Source organism: Crocodylus porosus, unplaced genomic scaffold (genome assembly GCF_001723895.1).
Source record: "Crocodylus porosus isolate Cpor-Errol unplaced genomic scaffold, CroPor_comp1, whole genome shotgun sequence".
Lineage (NCBI taxonomy): Eukaryota > Metazoa > Chordata > Crocodylia > Crocodylidae > Crocodylus > Crocodylus porosus.
This window is the reverse complement of record NW_017728950.1, coordinates 25,414,230-25,419,094: the sequence shown is the minus strand read 5'-3', so window position 1 is coordinate 25,419,094 and position 4,865 is coordinate 25,414,230. Positions and strand designations below refer to the sequence as shown.

The window sequence follows — 4,865 nt, the reverse complement described above, 5'->3', positions numbered from 1 at the left end:
CTGTTAGATTCTGAGGGGGTCCCACACTGTGCCATTAACTTCTTGTTCCCCAAAGCTGCATGTTTTCCAGACTAAAAAATTTTCATGATTTTGTTAAGATCAGGAGACTATATCCAGCCTTTCACTAATCCAATATACGGTCTCTCCCTGATAGTTTGACTAGCCAGGTGTCAAACTTCTTTTAAAATTTTAAAACAACCTACACCCCTGAAACTTCTTTTAAAATGTAAATTCAAGGCAGTCAGTAAACAGCTCAAGTTAAATGCAAATTCTAAGCCATTACTGTTTTTCAGCCATCCTAGGTGCCTAAGAAACTCAACTTTAATACTTTATAGTCATTATCAACTATTAAAGGTAAATAACACCCCTTTGAGTCTGGGCTCTCGCTGCCAATTACTGCTGCCACTAATAATCAAATACTCTATAGGACAGGGAAAGTTCTGGCATTAGTCTTTTATTTTTGCTACAGGGTGCTGTGAGGTTGGAAAGGTGGAGGTGGGAGAAGACACCACAGGATGGAGCTTAATGTTATTTAAGGGGAGACTTCCAGCTGTTGTGGCTGTATTAAATTCACTGCCTCAGAGGCAGGCTGGGCATTAGGCTACCACAGGGTCAGGTCTTCAAAAGAGTTCAGTATCAGAGCCAGATTTTCCAAAATACTTAGCTCCCAGTTAGGTTCTGAAATAAGGCCGGATTTTCCAAGGAGCTAGGCATGCTGCAACTCCCCTTTCTGCCAACTGGAAGCAAACACTGCTGAGAATCTGGTCTGTTGCTTACCCCTTTGTATTTGAGATCTGATGTGATTGCAGGTGCTCCTGGTACAGCAGCATCAGAAGTTGAGAACTCCAGTTAGGCAGCTGTTTTCACACCAATTAACAGCAGAACCTGCTCAGGAGCACAGGGAGCAATTCCTGCGAGGCTGATAAGGAAGGGGAGTGCAGAGAAGTCTGCACTAACATCAGTTGCTCCCAATAAAATCTTAATTTCTTCTTCCCCAGCAGGTTTCTGCTTCAGGGGAAAGCAAAAAAAAGAGAGTCTCCCTTGTATTACAGATGCAATTCTTGATTGCAACGAGAAAGCAGCCCCTGGTGAAACACTTATCATTCAAGCCCTGTGTCTGGTCCACAGAAAATTTCAAAGCTTAACATTCTTTTCAAGGAATGAGAGGAGGGGTTGGAAAACATAGTGCATTTTAAACAGTTCAGGTCTTGAGCTGAAGTTTTATGTTAAATACCTTGATTCATCTCTATTTATGTTGTTAAGCAATGAGCAAGCAGAAAGTCTAACAGCTGAATTGATGTGCCTGAAAGACTCCTGGCAGGCAATCCATCAAACAAGTATTGATTAGTACCGCCACATCAGCCATTTTGCACAGTAAGACCTTTATTCTTTATTCTGACAAATGCTCACTTAGATGTAAATTAGCTGAAGGTGTCCTTCTTGCCATGCTGTGGGGCTGAATCAAGAATGAGACTTTGCTCTCCAGCAGCAGAGATGTAAAAAAGTGCATTACTGTTAAAAGCAAGGGTGGAGGGAGGAGGAAATAGCTCAACTTCCAAGTCACAAAGGGAAGGGACCCAAGCAACTGGGAAGGCTCTAGTATTGTGGAACTGAGCCATTCCTAGCTGGGCTGAAAGTGCCTGAAAGGAGCAGTCAAGGGAGTAACTGACAATGGTGGTTTTCTTCCAAGCCCTGCCTACTTTTTAGAGAGTTTAATGATGGGATTGAAGATTAAGCCATGTAATCTACTCTCCAGGTGTGAATTTGACTCATCATTCCTGGTACTGGGCCCAGTCACTTGTGTTTGGCCAAAGTGTAACATCCAGGATGGCACCTACTCTAGCTATCTGAAACAGCGAAGTTGCCTTGGTAGTTTGTTCCAAGGCTTAATCCCCCAAGGATTAAAATGTTCTGCCTAGATTCTAATTGCAGTCTATCTGATTTCAGCTTCAAGCCACAGATCCTCATTGTGCCTTCCTCTGTTTGATCCAAGAGCTCTTTCATGCCTAGAATTTTTTTTATGGAAGTTCCTCTACCATGTAATCATGTTACCTTCTGCTTTGCTTTTTGATAAGCAAAATAGATTGAGCTCAAGTCTCTGAACCGCAAGGCACTTCCTTCAATTTTCACATCAATTAAAATCATAGAAAATTAGAGTTAGAAGGGACCTCAGGAGGTTACCTGGTACAACCCAAACTCAAAGCAGGACCATCCTCAACTAGATCATTCCAGCCATGGCTTTGTTGAGTCAGGAAGGAGATTCCACCCCCTCTCTAAGTAACCCATTTCAGTGCTGCACCACCCTCTTAGTGAGAGTTTTTTATAATATCCAACCTAAACTTCCCGTGCTGCAACTTGAGACTATTGCTCCTTGTTCTGTCATCTGGCACCTCTGCCTCAACTGCCAATCTTCCTCAACTAGACCTTGAGCCACTGATCGCTACCTGTTAAGCCTAGTGACCCAGCCAACTTTCTATCCACCTTACAGTCCGTTCATCCAACCCATACTTCCTCAGCTTTTTTGCAGGAATGTTGTGGGAGACTGTATCAAAAACCTTGCTAAAGTCAAGGTATATCATGTCCACTGTTTTCTCTGCATCTCATCACAGAAGGCAATCAGGTTGGTGAGGCATGACTTACCCTTGGTGACTCCATGACTGTTCCTGATCACTTTTATCTCCTCCAAGTGCTTAGAAATGGATTCCTTGAGGACCTGCTCCATATTTTCTGGGGACTGAAGTACTTCTGTAGCTCTTCTTTGTAGCTCTTCTGAGCTACTTCTCTAGCTCTTCTTTGTACCATCTTCAGTTTTCCAACAATCTTCTTAAAATGAGGACACTAGAACCAGACCCAGTAATCAAGGCTGTATATAAGGATAAAAAATACCCTCTTACTCCTCTGTTTGTATATCCAGGGGTCTTTCTGAGATGCCAGAGTGCAACACTGCTCATGCTGCATGGCACAGAAGGTCAGAATAGGAGTGCATGTTCTCTCTTCTCACCATGGCTCAGTGCCTTCTCAATGGAGCTAATATGCTGTTTGGCTCTGCTAGGTTTCTTAGCCTTGGTTCCTTTCTGCCTGGAGATTGGGAAACAAGTGGTCTGTCTCCCAAATGCCAGTTACTCATGGCACCAAATTCATAAGTCACTCACAGTTGACTCTGCAGGTTTTCATGCTATAGTTGTCCCTTTTTGACCTGGGCATTTAGCTACCTTGAAGAGCCATGTGCATTGTTGGGAGGTTGATGAGGAAGATGGGCATTTCATTGGTACAATTCTGTTGGTTAAAAAACCATGTACAAAGTCCCACTTCCCTGAACACAAGAGGAATCAAATAGGAGGCAGTTCCTTTGTTCACAGCTCCCAGCCTTGTTCAGTGAGCGCCTTGTCCAAAAATCTTTCTCTCTCTGAGCCCTACTCTACAGGTTGATTTTGATTGTCTCTTTTGGGGCTCTGCTCTTTCTCTGTGTCTGTTTCTATGATATTTCTCCTTTCTTCTCTGTCACTCAGGATGCACCTACACTGCATTCAGATGTGTGATTACAGCAGACATAGAAAAACTGCTGCCAGCTTTAATCTAGGTAGCCTGGGAGGATGCAGTGGCATAGGCTTCACCTAGGCTAGCTGCCTGTGTATGTGCCCCAGGATCCCTGATAGGCTGGTGTATTGCATACTGCCAAATCTTTCTGTCCTTTTGCCCCTTGGTGAGTAGCAGCACCTCAGTGAGCTGAATGAGGAGGCTGTACTATCAAGTTCACTGCAGACACAGGCCTTGATTAAACTTGGGTCACATTTTCAAACTTTTCTTTACAACCATCAAGGCTGGAAGCTTCCTTTTTTCTTTTAAGTGAAGGCTCACATTCTAGATGATGTGATGGCAGCTTAGAAGAAGTGCTAGACAGCTCCTTTTTTTGTACCTCCCAATTAGATTACTAGGAACATCAATTAGAGGGACATTAAAGCCTTACTAAAATCCCAAGGAAAGGGAGAAAGAGAGAGGAAGAAACCAGTAACAGTGTTGGCTGCTTCTTCCAGCTGCCCTTGTATTATACAAGAAACCAGAAGGCTTTAGACAGGCTGGTAATGATGCTGATTTATAAAGTCACTTAGCAACACACGTTGCCTCCTCCATTTGAATGAGCAAAAGACAATTTTGTTTGGCTCAACTGTAGTCTGATTTTCATGGATCACTGAGGTTTGGGGCCTCCTATTTCCTTCAGGCTACAGGAGAACAAAGTGGGAAATTATGTGTGTGTTGTTGTTTTGATCATTAACCCCAAGAAAGGGAAAATAACCTTGCAGGGAAGGGCGAAGGAGTGGTACTTACGGGTTCTAAACCTAGAGGCCAGAGCTTTAGCAAGTAAGAAAATGATGATGCATTGGAATTAAACCTTTCTTGTGGGAATGTACTAGCTGAGATGAACCTTTTGGTTAGGAAAGATTTCTCAAGTTTAGGATGGTGTTTTTGTGTAGAGAGAGAGCATGTGGATTCATCCTAGAATAGCCTGTTGTCTGCAGGTGAGGGCAGACAGTCTGTGCTGTGCCTGATTTAGACTAAGGACTTGAATCTTGGCCTCATCACAGATGAGGTTTCTGTCCTGCATGTTTATCTGATATTCTCATGTGGACCTCTTTCAATCCCTCCTGTGGGGCTTTTCAACTGAGTTTGTATGAATAATTAGATATCCCTTGGGTGGAGTCCTGAATTTGAGTCTCTTCTATCTCAGCTGAATGCCTAAGCACCAAACCATTGCCTAGAGAGGCCTTGTATCTTTATCATTCTGGCCCAATAAGACCTTTGTGAAATCCCGGACCTTTTCATGAGGCTGGGAAAACTATTTTATACCCTGCTGTAGTTAAGTCCAA

The 4,865-nt window shown here is 43.2% G+C and overlaps 1 long non-coding RNA gene across 1 annotated transcript in view; it reads right to left on the bottom strand.

Moving 5' to 3' along the window:
* Window positions 1–2,676: 2,676 nt before the first annotated feature.
* LOC109323390 overlaps window positions 2,677–4,865 on the bottom strand; it is a 13,401-nt gene continuing 11,212 nt past the window's right edge. The window contains exon 3 of the long non-coding RNA XR_002104653.1: window positions 2,677–2,742. This is a non-coding gene — a long non-coding RNA (uncharacterized LOC109323390). The remainder of the gene's footprint in view (window positions 2,743–4,865) is intronic.